This window comes from Nyctereutes procyonoides, unplaced genomic scaffold, assembly GCF_905146905.1.
Source record: "Nyctereutes procyonoides isolate TBG_1078 unplaced genomic scaffold, NYPRO_anot_genome, whole genome shotgun sequence".
Lineage (NCBI taxonomy): Eukaryota > Metazoa > Chordata > Mammalia > Carnivora > Canidae > Nyctereutes > Nyctereutes procyonoides.
The window spans coordinates 12,680,272-12,699,760 of NW_026575130.1; the positions used below are offsets into that span (position 1 = coordinate 12,680,272).

At 34.4% G+C, this 19,489-nt stretch overlaps 1 long non-coding RNA gene across 1 annotated transcript in view; it reads left to right on the forward strand.

Annotated features, from left to right (window-relative positions):
- Positions 1–19,489, forward strand: part of LOC129521155 (uncharacterized) — a 273,692-nt gene that overhangs the window by 57,583 nt on the left and 196,620 nt on the right. The window contains exons 2-3 of the long non-coding RNA XR_008666777.1: positions 4,243–4,327; positions 5,919–5,987. This is a non-coding gene — a long non-coding RNA (uncharacterized LOC129521155). The remainder of the gene's footprint in view (positions 1–4,242; positions 4,328–5,918; positions 5,988–19,489) is intronic.

Below are 19,489 nucleotides of genomic sequence, written 5' to 3' on the forward strand. Positions count from 1 at the left end.
CTTCCTAATAATTTGTTTAGGGACTTTGCCAGCTGGTTGCATTTAGGGAACTGATCTCCTCCTTCATGTGCATGTTAAAGGTGGTTGCCTAAGTCTCTAACTGTCATGGGGACGCTGGAGTTCTCTGAGTCAAAGGAAAAAAAAAAAAAACACCCACCGTGTGCCCTGCCCCACATTTGTAAGCTCATTTTTTACTCTCCTTGGCCCTGACTGCAGCCCTTTCTGTTGAGCCAGGGGAGTGAATGTCTCCGTGTAGAGACATTTTCAGAAATCGGATTCTGGAGAGCTGAGGAGTGATGTGGCAGGAATGCATTACCAAGATACTTCGAAGGTGGTTAACTGCTTGAGTGCTGCTTCCTGTGCTGGGAGGAGAAGGGAGGGGGATAGAGCTCTAGCTCCACAAAGCTTAACTGAAGGATTTTCAAGGGATGCCCTCACCAATCTCTATAGGGAGGGGGATGTCTTTCGGAAGGTGAAACGCAAGTTGTAAAGGTGAAGTCCGAATTAGCCAGGCAAAATCAGCAGGGACTGATGATCTGAGCTCACTGGGGCTGGGGTCATTTCCCATTTATTCTTTAGAGCTTGAGAGATGCCTAACATACTTTATTACAGCCCAAAGCTTCAGTGTCAGCAAGGAATATATTTATCCATGCATGTAGGTGCATTTTAAATATCCTTTCTAAAAATGTGATTTTGTTTTGCTTTCAAAGATTACCAGTACCCTTTAATGCATCAATAATAAAAAAACAAATCAAGCCCTCTGTATTATTTTTGGAAAATCAGTCTTCAAAGCCCATATTGGCATATTTAAAGCAAAGCAGGTGATAAAATTCTTTGATGGGATTGTTCCTTATCTCTTCACTTTAATTCTATATTTACTTAAAGAATAAAATTTACCTTCCTCAAATTCAGAGGGAGGTATGAGGCATACATGTTGTAGATTGATGAAGAAGACAGCGGTGATTCCAGCTTGGGCCTGGAATCACCTGACAGGTGATACCCACCATCTTGATGAGTAGTTAGGAGAAGCTGGGAGGAATTTTGAGCTCATTCTTGGCTGTTGCAGCGACAGATTAATTTCTTTATTTTTTAAAAGGTCATGGTTAACATGAGAGAGAAAACGGTTTAGATGTATAATATCATCTCTTAAAAAATTTATGTTTATTCGAGGAATGTTTGTTGAGTGCCTACTATATGTCAGGCACTGATAAAAGTATTGGGGCTATATTACTGATGAATAAGAGAGGCGAGGGCTGTATTCTCATGGAGCTTGCTTACTTCTTAAGATATGCATGCTTTGAAAGTATATAGGTTCCAAAAAAAACCTCAGTGTATTTTTATTTCCTCACTTCACACATTTGCTTCTTCATATTTAAAATGTAGGCTGAAACACTCCTTGTATTCTTTGAAGGTGAAAAAAAAATATGGAACTACAGGGTGAACTACAGAATTTCAGTGGCTGCAGAATTGCTTCAAAACCTAAATCGAGAAAAGAGTGGATATAAGTTGGTTTACAAATAATTAGCAGATTAGGATGCTTTTTAGTTAGTGCATCCATTCATAAAACTGAGCAAAATGTGTCTGAAGCAGCTGACACTAGAGTTCAAGGTTGGCCATCTCCCCTGCAGGAGGTCATGACAACTAAACACGGCCATTTCTTGTTCTCACAGCATGGCTTCAGGAAAACCAAATGGTCTCTGCCCTCAGAATCCTGATCTCATGAATTAGGATAAGTGAGAAGAGATGGTTTCCAAATTATGTGTTAAGACTTGTAAGGATTTTTACTCCTACCACAGAATTTATCATTAAGCACTGAAACAATCTTGAAATAGAATAAATAGATATGTTTCATTTATTTACTTAGATACAGCTTTCTGCCCCAAATGACCCCATACATCTGGTGATTTAAAAACCACAATTTTGAAAATTTACTTGAAACTCACAATTTGAAGCTCTGCTGTATCTTTGCTTATTATTAGGATGGTACCTTTTTCAAGATATCTGGAGAGCAGGGCACCAGGCATTTGCTCCTCCAAGTTGAGCTTGTGAAATAGCTGCAGGAACTAGATTCCTCTAGGAATCTAGGAACTAGAGGAACTAGAGGAATTTAGTTCCTGCAGCTATTTCACAAGCTCAACTTGGAGCCTTTACTACCTGCTCATCTTGAGAAGAAAACTCCAGGACCAAAGATAAGACCTATTCCCTTCCCCATTGCTTTTGTTCTGACATTCTTCTCTCCTTGCTCTCCCTCCACTAAAATATGTGATAGCTGATGTTTCTTGTGCATATTTACCTTGAATTAATGAGCAATCACAAACTACCAGGACTTTCTGCCTTGCACACTTTCTGAGTACAAGAAATACTCCAAAATTTCTAAAAGACATGTTGAAATTTTCTTTTGGAAAGTCTCAGAAAATCCAGATACTCCTTGCTTTTGAGGGGTCTGAACATCTTCCTAGAAAAGAGGTTCACATTTTCGTAGAGCAGGCTTTGATTCCACACTTACTAACAATTCCTTGATGGGTATTATACCCTTCACAATAAATAGGAAACAGCCCAACAGAGAAAATGTTATTGCTTCTCTTGAGAACCCCCTCCATCCCTCCCCAAGATTGCCTCAACATTTGGGTATTTATTATATGTGAATATTTCTTGGTTACTGCAAAGGTAGTAAAAGTTATATTTAAAAATTAAAGTAGTTGGGTGTGGTAGAGTCTTTCAGAAGCTGCCCAGACTGTTTTTTTTCCCCTCAGTATGCCAATATAAATGTTTAAGAAAATAATGATTTTTTTAATTTGTTGTTTTTGTTATCAACTTAAAGCAGATACAGTTTTTTCATGTAAAAAACATAATTTTTATCACAACCTAAATTTTTATCATTCTTTTTCTATATGGTTGGGATAAAACGTGTTATGTGAAGTCTGGGTGTTCTATTAAAATCCATTAATCTGAATTAGTGGGAAATAATTCAAAAGCTCAGGTTACATCTTGGGAATTTAACCTCCAAGTTGTAATTACTCTCTCACATTTGCTATTACTTGACCTGGAAAACTTCATTTTGGTTCTTAATACTGAAGGACTTGTTTCCTATTTTCCCTTATCTGCTAGGAAACTCAATTGGGGAATGAATGTAGCAATTATGATATGTATCTTTAAGAATGTGTATTATGTTTTAACTTTAGTAATTCTATTATTATACTTTGTAGTTTTTTCCCTTAACTATTTTTTCCTGCTGATTATGTATGTTTATATAAGCTGTAATAATTTTGGAAGGAAGTCAGATTATAAATAAGTAAATAAAAATTATACCCTACTGATATTCACTGTTGTTACATTCCTAGCTAAGCATTTTACATTTAGTATCATAATTATATTCAAAACAACCCCATGAAGAAGCAGTGTATCAGGTAGTTGAATATCTAGTGAATAGTAACCTAAATAGAAGAATATTTAACAAGTGTAGAGAAAATGCTGTTGACATTGATTTGACATCACATGGGTTTCAGGACTAACGTCACTGAAATTCTCTTGCTCTTTCCATCATAGACTTAAAATAGCTACAGTAGCTCTGAATATTATGCCTGTACTTTACACAGGATTAAGATGGAAGGGCTAAGACCTGTCATGTTTGTTGCTTTCATGAGGAAGCAAAGTTTCTCCAGCAATCCACAGTCAACTTCTGCTTACTTCTTCTAGATATAAGAAATGGATGCTGGCAAAAGAGAAGGGATTTGGCAGTGGATGTGGAAAGTATAAATTTAAAAATATTTAACAACTGTTACTGCACAGACACTGACAAATTAGAATGGTTGTAAATAATTAGCAGGACTTTACCAGAGAGCATTTATGGAATATCAGCCCTGAGTTCAGAGTATACAGAGGCAGGTATTTTATTATTCCCATATTATAAATGAAAAAACAAAAATTTAGAAAATTTTAATAGCTCAAAATCATAGGGTGAGTATATGTGCTGGTAGGGCCGAGATTTTTATCTAGGTTGATTATCTTGACGGTTTTTTATTTTTAGCTGATATATTGCACTGTATATCCCAAAATAAATATTTAAAAATAGTACACATGCATGCATACTATTATTATTGCAGTACTAATAAAACTGGACTTTTAGAGTATACTCTGGCTTGGCACCTATTGAATGGAACATACATAATCTGTTCTGAAACACAGTGAAGGAAATCCACTGTGGTAGCAAAGTCGCTTACATTGGACAAACTCTCCTTACAGATAATAATTATAAACTCTTGAGAAAAATTCACAACAAACATTTGAAGGCTGGAACTGGAGAAGAAATTGGATGCTGCACTGGGTGGTAAGTGTGAGTTTACATAGCTTTTGGTTTGAGAGAGATCTCTAGCTGTAAGGCTTGGAAAAACTAGAAACTAAGTAATAAGCTATAGTGTTAATGGGTTGAGCAGTCAGAAGATGAAGTCAGAAGTGCCAAGGCAGGTTAAAAAAAAAAAAAAAGAAATCCCAGAAAAAAAGCCACATAAGGAAAAGCCCTAAATCTGCAAATAACGTCAATTCTTGCCTAACCTTGAACTGCACATGAGTAGATGGGGTGACGGGGTTGTAAGGGAGCCTGATGAGAAAGAATAAAGGCCAAAGTAATCAAGCAGAGATGTCAGCTTGCCCACCACACTGGAGGCATGTTTTGAATTTGAATCCAGTCAAGTTAAATATTTGCAAGAACAGAAGTAAATACTCTTCAGAGAAAGGTAACAGAATCCAGAGACTTTACAATGTAATGTTTACTAGGTCCAGAACACTAAAAAAATTATTAGACATGTGAAGAAAGAGCAGAATGTTTCCTAGCAATGAAAGAAAGTAGTTCATTTTGAAATCAATCCCAAGATGACATAAATGGTAAAATTAGTAAAGATTTTAATGAAGCTATTAAAATGTGTTTAAAACCTTAAAAGAAATTGAAATAATGAACAGATGGGAAATCTCAGCCAAAAAGTGAAAATTATAAACAAGAACCAAATGGAAATTGTCAAACTGAAAGTTTCAGCAACTGAAATCAACTTCAGTGGAAATCTTATGAGCATATTGGGAATAGTAGAAGCATTCAGTGAACTTTAGATCAAAAGAAATTGTCCAATCTGAGGAACTCAGAAGAAAAACTATTAAAAATAATGAATGGAATCTCAATTATTTCTGTGAAACCATAGGAAATATTCTAATATATGTGCAATTGGAGTCCTAGAAGTTGAGGAGAGAAAAGTATGGAGAGGGAGAATGGAAACAAATAATATTTGAAGAAATGACTGAAAACTTAACAAATTTAGAGAAAAATATAATATTACAGATTCAAAATGTTCAGTGAGTCCTAAATTAAAAAATCAAACTCCCATATGGACAAAGTGCTCAAATCTAAAGATCTAAAAAATATCTTGAAAGCAACCAGAGAAAAATGACACCTTTCATAAAGGGACTAATGATATAAATGATGGCTGACTTCTCATCAGAAGCATTGAAACTTAAAGACAATGGAGAAACATGTTTAAAATACTAAGAAAGAAAAGAATCAATGCAAAATTCTGTATCCAGAAAAAATGCTTAACACATGAAAGTGAAATAAAAACATTTCAGATAGGATGCCTGGGTGGCTCAGTTGGTTAAGTATCTGCCTTTGGCTCAGGTCATGATCTCAGGGTCCTGTGATCAATCTCTGCATTGGGCTCCCTGCTCAGCAGGGGGCTCTGTTTCTCCCTCTCCTCACTTGTGCTCTCTTTAGCTACCTCTGTCATTTTTTCTCAAATAAATTATTAAAATTTTTTTTCAGATAAATGCAACTAGGGAATTCATCACTAATAGACCTGTCCTATGATAAATACTAAAGAAATTTCTTTCTTTCTCTCTTTTTTTGGTCATCTCTGATTTATCCTCACCTATGACAGAAATCATGGTAGATGGAAACTCAGATCGATAAGAAGGAACAAAGAACACAGGAAATGGAAATAATGTGGGTAAGTATAAAATACAATTTCTGAATTCCCAAGATAACATAAATGTGTATTTGCCCAATAATAGAGATGCAGAATACACAAAGCACAAAGTACAAATCAACAATAAGATACCTAGAAAGCCCCAGTTATTTGGAAATTAACAGATGTCTAAAGAATGTATGAGTAAAAGAAGAAATCATAAAAGAAGTTTAACATTTGAATGGAATAAAAAACAAAAATAGGTCAAAATTTGTGGGATGCAACTAAAGCAGTGCTTAGAGGAAACATTTGTTCTAAATGTTTATATCTTGAAAGAAGAAATAATTATAATCTATCAGTGATTCCATCAAAGCAGCTAACAATCAATAAAACTAAAAGACAACTTAGGGAATGGGAGAAAATATTTGTGAATGACATCTGATAAAAGTTTAGTTATCCAAAATATATGAAGAACTTATAAAACTCAACACCCCCCAAAAAATTAACAATTCAACTTTAAAAATGGGCAGAAGACCTAGACACTTCTCCAGAGAAGACATCCCAATGGCCAACAGACACATGGAAAGATGGTCAACATCACTCATCACCAGGGAAAAACAAATCAAAACTACAATGAGATATTGCCTCACACCTATCAGAATGGCTAAATTAATGCACAGGTGTTGATAAGGATGTGGAGAGAGTGGAACCCTCTTGCAATGTTGGTAGAAATGCAAACTGGTGTAGCCATTCTGGAAAACAGTATGGAGGGTCCTTAAAACATTAAAAATAGAACTACCCTCCAACCCAGCAATTGTATTACTAGGTATTTACCCAAAGGATACAAAAATACTAATTCAAATAGAATAATATATATATACACATATTCCATTATATATATAATAGAATAATTCTATACATATATAGTATATATATACTATAGTATATGTAATAGAATAATAGCCATTAAAAATGAAATCTTGTCATTTGTAGTAACATGGATCAAGCTAGAGAGTATAATGATAAGCAAAATAAGTCAATGAAAGACAAATACCATTTGATTTCACTCATGTGCAATTTAAGAAAACAGATGAGCAAAGGGATAAAAAAGAGGGAGCAAACCAAGATACAGACTCTTAACTCTAGAGAACAATCGGCTAGTTGCCAGAGGGGAGGTAGGTGGGGGGATGGGTGGAACAGATGATGGGGATGAAGGAGTGCACTTGTGATGAACACTGTGTGATACATAAAGTGCTGAATCACTAAACTGTACACCTGAAACTAATATTACACTGTTCCACTAACTGAAATTTAAATAAAAACTTAAAAAAATAGATCTGTCCTACGACCCAGCAATTGCACTGCTGGGGATTTACCCCAAAGATACAGATGCAATGAAACGCCGGGACACCTGCACCCCGATGTTTATAGCAGCAATGTCCACAATAGCCAAACTGTGGAAGGAGCCTCGGTGTCCATCGAAAGATGAATTGATAAAGAAGATGTGGTTTATGTATACAATGGAATATTCCTCAGCCATTAGAAACGACAAATACCCACCATTTGCTTCGATGTGGATGGAACTGGAGGGTTTTATGCTGAGTGAAGTCAATCGGAGAAGGACAACATTATATGGTCTCATTCATTAGGGGAATATAAAAAATAGTGAAAGAGAATAAAGGGGAAAGGAGAAAAAATGAGTGGGAAATATCAGAAAGGGAGACAGAACATAAAGACTCCTAACTCTGGGAAATGAACTAGGGGTGGTGGAAGGGGAGGAGGGTAGGGGGTGGTGGTGACTGGGTGACAGGCACTGAGGGGGGGCACTTGATGGGATGAGCACTGGGTGTTATTCTATATGCTGGCAAATTAAACACCAATAAAAAATAAATTTATAAAAAAACTTTAAAAAAGCAAAGTAATTAAAAAGAAATTAGAAAAAATAATAGTGGAAATTACATAGGGAACAGAAATTACAATAGAGAAAAAGCTAGGAGTTGAATAATATCTATTAATAAAATAAATATTTTTCAAGGATAGTGTAAAAAGGGAGGAGGGAGACAAAAATTCCAGTATTAGGGAATGAAAGGATACAACTATATATCCTGTATACATTAAAAAGATGAGATATTATGAATAACTTTATGGTAATAAACAGCTCAGATGAAATGAAAAATACTCTGAAAGAGTGCAACTTATGAACATTAATTGAAAAAGTAGAAAACAGGGATCTTTGGGTGGCGCAGCAGTTTGGTGCCTGCCTTTGGCCCAGGGCGCAATCCTGGAGACCCGGGATCGAATCCCACGTCTGGCTCCCAGTGCATGGAGCCTGCTTCTCCCTCTGCCTATGTCTCTGCCTCTCTCTCTCTCTCTCTGTATGACTATCATAAATTAATAAATAAATAAAAAAGTAGAAAACATAAATAACTTCATGTCTATCAAGTAATTAAATTCATTACCAAAATTCTTCTTACAAAGAAAACTTTAGTCTTATGTGTTTAATTGGTATTAAATTTATCAAAATATTTATTAAATATTTAAGGAAGGACTAATGCCAAACTTACACAAACTCAGGAAATAAGGAAAGAGGGAATACTTCTCAGTTTATTTTGTAAAGTCAAGATAATCTTCATTCCAAAACTGACAAGGATGTTATAAGAGAAAACCAATATTTATAAACCAATATCCCTCATGACTACAGATTGAAAATAGTCCTTAGGAAAGCAGGAGCAAATAGAATTCAACAATATATATAAATGAATGATACCAATACTTGCTATGTTAATGAAATAAAAGGAAAATTTATTATTTCTTATTATTCAGATAAAGTACCTAACGACACTTAATATTCATTTTTATATTAAAAAAAGCTAAGTGTAGAAGGGAATGTCTTTGGTCTGATAAGGGACATCGATGTAAAGCCTTCAGCCAACATCATACTTAATGGTAAAGTATTGAATGATTTTCTCCTAAGATTAGAAACAATAGAAGGATAGTCATTCTGTAGAATTCCAGTTAGCAGAAAAAATGCAAGAAAAAGAGAAGTTATGAAGATTGGAAATAAAATCTCAAGTCCTAGATGGCATTATTGTCTATGTACAAAATATTAGGGAATTTGCAAAGCTACTACTCAAGTTCATTAAGTGAATTTAATAATTTTTCAGGGTACAATTTCAATAAGCTCAATTTTCTATTTACTTGAAGTTAACTATTGGACATTGAAATGGCATTTTTGTTAGCATTCCAATTATTAACTACTTAGGGATAAATATGTGCAAGGTTTCTACACTGAAGATTAGAAAACATAAAGAGAAATTAAGAAAGACCTAAATAAGCGGAGTTATATATCATGATGATATGTTGGAAGAATCAGAATACTTAAGATTTAAATTTGATTTCAGTTCAGCAGTTTAAAAAACCCACAATAACCTTATCAGGCTTAAAAGAGAGAGAGAAAGAGAGAGAGAAATTTAGAAGTAGTTTCTGTCAGTTAAGTGTCTGCCTTCTGATCAGGTCATGATCCTGGGGTCCTGGGATTGAGCCCCTCCTTGACTCCCTGCTCAGCAGGGAGTCTGCTGCTCCCTCTCCCCACTGCTCATGTGCACACACTCACTCTCTCTTGCTCTATCTCTCACTCAAAATCTTTAAAAAAATAAAATTTATATGGCAAGGCAAAGGAACTAAAGCAATGAAAACAATTTTGAAAAGAAAGAGCAAAGTTGGAGGACTTAAATTACCTGACCTCAACGTGTACTGTAAGACTATAGTAATTAAGACAGTGTGCTGTTGGCATAAGAATCGGTAAATCATTCAAAAAGACAGAATGGAGTCCATAAATAGATCCCCACTTTAATGGTTAGTTAGTTTCTTTACCAAGGTGGTGAAGGAATTTAACAATAAATGAAAAACTGGTTTAACAAATGGTTCTTGAACAACTGAATAAATGTATACAAAAAAATATTGATCGCTTTCTCACACCATGCATAAATATTTAGATTGAACATGAAGCTAAGGAAAGCTCAAACTTCTAGAAGAAAGTACAGGAGAATATCTTAACCTGGAGGTAGTCAAAGATTTCTTCAAAATACGGAAAGCATTGATGAAAAAAGGAAAGTATTACAATTTAGACTTTATTAAGTTAAAACTGTTTATCAAAGGACACTATTAAGGAAATAAGTCACACAGTGAAGGAAAATATTTGCAATACATTTGACAAAGTACTTGTACAAAGAATAAATAACTCCTATAAAGTACAGAAATGAAAAGATGAACAACCCAATTTTAAAAATGGACACAAATCTTGAACACACACATGGCCAATAAACGCATATAAATATGCTAAACATCATTATCAGGAAAAGGCAAATTAAAAGTACAATGGTATATCAATACACTTCCACTAGAATGGCTGACAGAAAAATGATCAGTGACACCAAATATTGTATAAAATGTACAACTGGAATATTCATACATTGCTAGTGGGAATGTAAAATGGTATAACACTTTTGGGAAAAAGATTGTTATTTTATAAAACAGAGCCTTCACTTTATCATAGCAATCCCATTTAACAACTTAAATGAATTACAGATGATCTGTGGAATAAAAGAAGCCAAAAACAAAAGACTGAAAACTGAATGATTTTCTTTATGCACCATTCTGGAAGAGACAAAACTAACTTGTTAAAAAAAAAATAGGTTGTGATCTTTTCTGGGGTAGGTGCAAAATTACTTGAGGAGGGTTATAGGGAGATTTCTCCGGAGAATGGGAATGACAGGGGTGTGGATTATGTGGGTGCAAATATTTGTCAAAACACTAAGTCATACACCTAAATTTTGTGTATTTTACTGTATATAAAATTTACTTTAAGTGAAAAATACTGCCATAGATAATTTGTTTTTTTCACAGTGGTCTGGTAATAAATTCTGAAACTTTTATTCTAAGCTTTACAAAATACATATATTGAGGGTAATGGGAACCAGGTTTATCACTGCTTAAAAAGGAGTTAAAAACATACATGGGGAAAAGTCTAGGAGAAACCCTGTAGAGTGTTTGTGTATACTGTATATATGTATAAATATATATATAAATATAGAAATAGAAATATAGATAAATGTACAGGTGAATATTTATATATAACACATACATTTCTGAGTTCTATCAGCTACCAAGTCCTAGAAGCAAAGACACACTTGAAGCAATGAACCAACTTAGCATTCAGATCTTGATGTCTAGATACTATTCTCTATTTAAAGGAACCAGTGCTTCTTGAAGAATGGTGAATTTCACAATGTCAGAGTAAATGCAAGATGAGCCTATTAGTGCCAAAAAGTAAGGAAATGCTAAGAAAATTACATGGACATGTAAGGAAGATGTAGGAACAGTTTCAGCTCTGACATGTAAAGATCTTGGTGGTCATCACTTTCATCTTTACAGTAAGAAAAAGGTAGACAAACTGAAAATCAGTTTTCTTGAACCCATAGGAGAATTCAGGTCACAGGTCAATCTATTACCCTGAAAACTAGCAACGCTGGTACATCCAGAAAGTTCTAGCAATTGAAGTTTATTTGGAACAGAAGCCACTAGAACCATAAATAGAGAACCATAAGCAGGAACACTTAAGTGGCAATTTTGACAAAGTGATAGAGGCTGAGTATGCACTAATATGAGTGAGAAACTCCTGGGATAAGAATCAGTAAATCACTCAAAAAGACAGAATGGAGTCCATAAATAGATCCCCACTTTAATGGTTAGTTGGTTTCTTTAACCAACTTTTTTTCTGGGATTTTTTGAGATTCTCTTTAAAAAGTCTGCTGACTTCTCATAGAGAGCATCAGAGAAAGAGCCTCTAGGGCTCTGGCAGGGAAAGGGGAAGAGTAAACATTGTGAAATATATCAGAGTCTTCTCCATGACAAAGTTCATGAGGCAGGACTTTGCCAGAGTACAATTCTAAAACCTTTTCCCCAGCTAGGGTGATAGAATTTCTCCTACTCATATGCCCTCCAGCCTTCTTGCCTCACCATAAAAAAAGAATATAATCAGCAGAGGTCAGGCAAAAGAAAAAAAAGAAAAAGAAAAAATATATATGTCACTGAAACTGGGGAAAGAGTGCTGTTCAGGTAGAAAAAAAAATATCACTGCAGATATACTTGTACAGTTTACATCTCAAAACACAGGCCCACTAGGACACTGACCTTTAATTGGAGTATTATGGAATGTTTTCCATCTTCCATGTTTTACTACAACGCCAAAAAGTCTCCAGCATAACAGATTATGGTTGACAGAACTGCAAGACACATTCTTTTGTTGAGCAGAAGAATAGGGAAGGCCAGAGTCAGTAAGGGAGACAAAAACCAAGGACACTGCGAGAATTGAAATGAAATTTGTAGTTATAGCAAACATAGGCCAGTTCCTAAGCAGATTAACATATACCTTCAAACTAAAGGACATTTACCTCAGTACTTGTTACCCAATGTAATGCATTTGAATAAAAAACTACAAAGCATGCCAAAAGGCAAGGAAAAATATATAATTTGAAATGACAAAGTGATCATCAAAACCACAATCAGGTATGACACAGAGATTGAAATGATCAGAGTGAAAATTTAACTACAGTTAATAAGTTAAAGGCTTTAATGGATAAAGCAGACAATGTGCAAGGATAGGTGATGTAAGCAAAGATGAAAATTCAAAAAACTCCAAAGTGCTGGAAAATTTTTAATCACATTAAGTGAAGAATGCCTTTGATGGACATATTAGTAGACTTGACGTGGCTGAGGAAAGAATAGTGATCAAGAAGATAGGTCAATAGAAACTTCCAAAACTGAAATGCAATGAGAGGGGGAAAAAGGAACATCCACAAACTGGGAACAATATTAAAAAGTTTGACATGTGTAATGTGAAATATCAAGGTGAGGAGAAAGAAGGGAGCAGAAGAAATAGTTGATGTAATAATCACTGAATGTGTTAAAAACATGTTACCAAACTATAGATCCAAGAAGCCCAAAGAACACCAACTGAGATAATTATCAAAACCAAAAAAAGTTCCAAACACACTTAGGCATGTCCTAATCAAACTACAGAAACTTAAAGACAAAATATTGAAGGAAGCCTGAGGAGAAACATAACTTTGCATATAGAACAGTATAAAAATTATAGTGAACTTTTTGTCAGAAACCATGCAAGTACAAAAAGAATGAAATAAAAAAGTGTTGAAAGAAAAACCTTACCAACCTAAAATAATATATCATCCTTTAAAGGTGAAAGCAAAATTATCCATCAAAGGTGAAAGGGATAAAAAGACTTTCTCAGAAAACAAAAACAAGAAATAAAACCTGAGGGAATTCCTCTCCAGTAGACCTACTCAATAAGCAATGTTTAAAGTTCTTCAGGCTGAAGAAAGAGATATAGATAGCACCTGGGATCTACATAAGACTATTAGAGGAAGAATAAATGAAGGTAAATAAAAACCTTTGCGAAAAAAATTTCTTAATTGAAAAATTTACCATTTAAAATACTAACAATGTATTAGGTATTAGCATATAGATATTTATTAGCATATAGATAGTGGAAATGAAAACGATATTACTGGGATCCCTGGGTGGCGCAGCAGTTTGGCGCCTGCCTTTGGTCCAGGGCGCGATCCTGGAGACCTGGGATCGAATCCCACGTCGGGCTCCCAGTGCATAGAGCCTGCTTCTCTCTCTCTCTCTCTCTCTCTCTCTCTCTCTCTCTGACTATCATAAGTAAATAAATAAGAAAATTTAAAAAAAAGTTTAGAAAACGATATTACAAAGGGGAGGAAAGAGGATTTGGGAATACTCTATTTTAACGATAGTACATGTGAAATGCTATAGTATTATTTGTGGATTTAGATTAGCTTAAAATATACATTATAAATTCTGGAGCAACCATTAAATCTTTTAAAACTAGGGGCACCTGGGTAGCTTGGGGGGTTATGTGCCCCTGGGTTAGTTTTGGCTCAGGTTATGATCTCATGGGTTATGAAACTGAGCCTTGCTTAGTACTCTGTATTCAGTGGAGAGTCAGCTTGGGACTCCCTGTCCATCTGCCTCTCCCCCTCTCTCTCAAATCTTAAAAAAAAACAAAAACAAAAACAAAAACAAAAAAACCCAAAACTGTATGATACATGCTAACAGACTAGGTAAAATGTTTAATTACAGCCAGAGAAGACAGAAATGGAGAAGGAGATACCAAACTCAATGAAAAGAAAACAGCTACAAACATTAATCCAACTACATCTATAACCCAAATATGAATAATATAAATATGCCGATTAAAAGATTGTCAAAGTGAATAAAAAAAAAAGACCTAACTATATGTTGTCTACAATGAATCCTCTTTAAATACAAAGAAACTCAAGGAGGTTAAAAGTAAAGGGATTGAGATATATCATGCTGACTCAAAAGAAAACTGGAATATAAAAGCTGGAGTAGCTATATTAATTTTAGATAAATCAGACTTCAGAACAAGGAGGATTGTCAGGAATAAAGAAAGGAGATGATAAAATAATTAAGGGGTCAGTTCTCTAAGAAGACCTAACAATCCTGAATGTGTGGGCACCTAACAACAGTGTGTCAAAATACAGAAGCAAGAACTGAGAAGAGAAACAAAACATATTCACTAAAATAGCTGGAAAATTAGTATTTGATAGATCAATCAGGAGGAAAATCAGAAAGGATGTATATGATCTAAACAACACTAGCAGTCAACAAGATCTATTTGACATTTATACCCTACCTAACAATAACAGAATATATTTCTGAAACCCACATGAAGCATTCATGAAGTTCACATTCTGAACCAGAACACATACCTTAACAAATTTAAAATAATAGAAATCATATAATTTTTCAAATCACAATGGAATTAAACTAGAAATTAACAAAGATACCTGAAAAATCCCCAAATACTTGGAGATTAAGCCACGTACTCCAAATAACACATAGGTCCAAGAGGTATAAAGAGAACTTTTAAAAAATATTTTCAAACAAGTGTGAAAATAATTAAAATTCAATGCAGTGAAAGCAGTATTTAGAGGGAAAGTTACAGCATGAAATGCCTATATTATAATATAAGAAAGGTCTACAATCAATCACACCTGAACTTTCAACTTAGCAAACTAGAAAAAGAAGAGTAAACTGAAAACAAGAAGGAAGATGATTATAAAGATTAGAGAAATATTAAAAAGTTACAATATAAATTATTTAGAATGTTGAAGAATCCTAGGATCTTATACACACTATGGGGAAAAAATATCTAACTGCATTACAAATATATGAACCAATTTCTCTGAGGAGATGGGAAAGAAAAATGCTCACTTATGTAAGTTGGGGAATAAGTAGAGATTGTAAACCTAAAAAGGGGATGTAATAAGCACTGTAGTGGAGTTGCTAAAGCTATTTCCCTTGGGGGTACAAGTTAAATTTAAACCACTATTTATGTATACTAAAATCAAATAACTAAGTAAATGGATTGTGTAGGGTGGAAGCCAGGTTTCTCAGGGTTGCAGTGGGAGGTTACAAACCAGCAAGGGGAGATATCTACATTAATCCATGTGGCTGTGACAATTTCTCAGACTTTGTTTTTGACAATCCTGAAAATGTTGAAGACTACTAGTCAGATATTTTGTAGGTTGTCTGTCAATTGGGATTTGTCTGAGGTATACATATGTGTATATGAAAAATATCTATACACATATTTTGTTGCTTTGTCAGCTGAGCAGGCTTAGAAACAATGAAACCCTATAGGAAGGAACGCCTAACAGAAGTTCTGTTTCTAATATCATTTTCTAAAAAAAGGAATCAAGGCTCCTTTGAGAAATAGTAGGTCTTAGAATTGGGGCATGGTATATAGAAGATGAGCCTGGAGAATATTGTAATGCCAGAAAGCAAGAAGATCCTCAAAAATAAATCTAAACAATGATGAAGGTGTGTTAAAGGAACGTAAGAGCTAACTAACTGAAAGGGTTCCCAATGGCCAAAGCTGAAACAATTTAAAAAAATATAGCAGGGTTATAACTCAATTGTATATAGGTACATAATGATATAAATGATGAAATAAGTGAAGTAAATAGACAAATCTGTACATAATGATTTCAAATAATTTATGCACATACTTTATTCTCAAGGAAATAGAGTGTAATTCCACATTCCTTAAGTGTGTGCTAAGGATAGAAACTTTCTCCCAAAGAGTAAAGTATGGAAAAGGGAAAACAAACAATAACTTTATAGTGAAGAAACCTGACAAATACTATCCCAGCTAAGTAATCAAAATTACCACCATCAGTGATGTCCTATTGATAGCATGCATCTTTGATGTGATATGACAAGAATGTCCTTTTACTTCCATGGTCATCCTCCTAAAAACCCATAACCCTAGACTAATCATGAGAAAAACATCAGACAAATGTAATGTATCCTGGATGGGATGCTGGAATAGAAAAAAAGGAACATTGGGTAAAAACTAACAATTTCTTAAAGTATGTAATTAAGAAATTATTAAATTTTGATAAATGTATCAGTAATAGGGGAAAGTGAGTGTGGGTTATGGATGTTATTACTATCTTCACAACTTTTCTTTAGATCTATAACTATTTAAAATAATTATTAGGGGGACACCTGAGTAGCTCAGTGGTTGAGCGTCTGCCTTCAGCAGGGATTGTGTGTCGAATTGGGCTCCCTGTGAGGAGCCTGCTTCTTCCTCTGCCTATGTCTCTGCCTCTCTCTCTGTGTCGCTCATAAATAAATAAATAAAATCTTAGAAAAATAAAATAATTATTAGAAAAAAAGACATAGGAATTAGTTTGGAAGGCTTCCAATTGGTCAAGTTTGGAACAACTTATTAAAATAAAAATGATATAATGGATTATAACCTATAAAAATCCATGAGTCCTGATAAATGAATAAATAATTGGGAGACAAGAGGATCCTCTTCTTTATAATATCAACCGATAAATGTAGAAGGGATTACAGAATTAGGATATTATCAAGGGATTCTTTCTTTTTTAAATATTTTATTTACTTATTTGACAGAGGACAAGCCAGAGAGCACACACTGTATGTGTGTGTGGCAGGGAGGTGGATAGCAGAAGGAAAAAGAGAAGCAGACTGTACTCCAAACAGAGTCTGCCATTGGACTTGGTCCCAAAACACTGGGATCATAACCCAAGCCGAAGGCAAATGCTTGACCAAGTGAGCTCTGGGTGCACCTATAAATGGATCCTTAAACTATTGTGTAAAAATTTGAAGAGGATCTGGAAATTTACATGGTCTCAAATTTGTCCCATAAACTACCAACTAACTGTATTGAGGAGATTATGAACTTTGTAGTTGAAAAACTTGGCAGAAACCACCTTAACCAAAGGACCAAAGTTAACATCGCCAATATTGGGACAAATAATATCATTTGCCTACTAACATGATGTACAGAGAAGCACCCAGAACCACATCTGTGACATTCTTGTCAAAATATAAAACCAAGTTATCCATGAGGAAACATCAGACTTAATTTGAGAGAGGTTCTACAAGAAATATTTTTTTAAATATCAAGTTAAGAAACCACAAGGTAAGGCCAGAGAATGGTTACAGATTATTGGACATTAATGAGATGTGACATTTAATTGCAATGTGTGGAATCAGATTGGCTCCTGGTCTGGAAAAACATAGCTTTGAATATATTATAATGATGAAATTTGAATATGGGCTATGAATGGATGATAGTATTTTAAGTATTCTGATTTTGATAATTGTACTGTGGCTATATAAAAGAATGCCCTTGCTTTACAAAGTATATACTGTAGTATTTTGAAATGAAGAGATGCAATGTCTTCAATCTACTCCTGGATGGTTCCCAATTAATCCTATTTCTTTTTCCCATTCTATCCATCAATCTATCTGGATAATGATATAGTGGAAGATGCTATAATAATAGTAAATCTGGATGAAGATATATGGCAGTTCCTTGTTTATTCTTGAAATTCTTCAACTTTGAAATTATATCAGAATTACAGTCCCCAAATAAGGGCTGTGAGGGATCTGACCTCTATGGAATTGCTATTCAAAATGTGGTCCACGACCAGCAGTATTTTCAACATCTGTGTGCTTCTTTGACCTGCTGAATCTCCTATCTCAATTGGATCTACTCCATCAGAACCTGCAGTATAAAAAGATGTTCAGGTGTTCGTAATACACACTAAAGACTAACATACTCCACTCTTTTTTTTCCTTTTTAGCTGCCCACTCTTTAAAACTTTGTATGAAAACGTTTAGCACCATCTGTAGATGCCATAGAGAATCAGAGTGGATGGTCATTTATCCTTTTATGTGGTCAAGTAGGCTCCATGCATGTGCTATGTCCATTCCCATTTCTTGACCTAATCCACGTTTCTCTACTCTGCATGGTACAATGATAAATTCAGAAACTTATTTAGTCACATCTGCTTAATGTATATCATGCCTTTATTCTAATCTCTTTCAAGGCTCAGTTCAACTCTTACCTTTATCCATGAACAATTCTCTAACTCCTTGAACATCTTTAAACCTATAATTATTGTCATTGTTAAGAAACAATTTGATACTTTTTATCAGATGCTGTTTTCTTGTTCTGTTCCTGAGTTCCAATAGATTGTATGTTTCCTACTGTTATAGGCCAGATTTTATAGATGTACGTGTCTTCCAGTTCTCTGTTACAACTCTCTCCACAGTATGATGCTTATTCTCTAGAGTATGAGGAAGAGGATTCATTAGAAATGACAAAGGACATACTAGAACTTCTGGTTATTTATCAAAAACTGAAAAAGATACATTGTATTAATATTTGATAACTATATTGGCAGAGTATATATAATTTATGGTTTTCATAAAGCTTAGTAGAGATGTAAACTCAAAACATTTTGCTGATGTGGTCATGCAATCAAAAAAGTTTGGAGACCATTACTTTATAGCACCATAGAAAATATTCAACATATATTTCTTTTTTTATTCTTTTTAATAATAAAGGGAAAACTGCAGGAAGAGATAAGAATCCTAACAGTAGAGAGGTTGAGTTCAGAGACTAACCTATTCCTTACTGGCTTGGGAGATACGGTTATGGAGATCATTCTTAGGTGGCATTGTACCAGAATTATTGTAATAAATTAGGATTCAACTTTCTGTGGCTAATCAGTGGTTCCTCATTTGATACATTAGGCATCCTAGGACAACCTGACGTTGAGTCAAATAAACTCAGAGATTTTATGATTGTAAGAAAGAGTATAACTGTGTTTTACTGCAAAATCTCTAATCATTTTACAGTGTTTAAAAATGCTAGGTTTTTAAAGTAATATGCTAAATAGAAAATACTGTGAAAACTTATTTGATGAAGTCCTGTTTTGTATAGTTCATTGATAAATACAAAGCAAAACTTTCATTTAAATAACATACATAAAGTCTAAAGATCCTTTTTTAAAAGAAATGGAAATCCCATAAGTAACTTATCCTGATTCTAATTGTGAGAATATAAGTAGTTGGAAAACTAATAACATGTG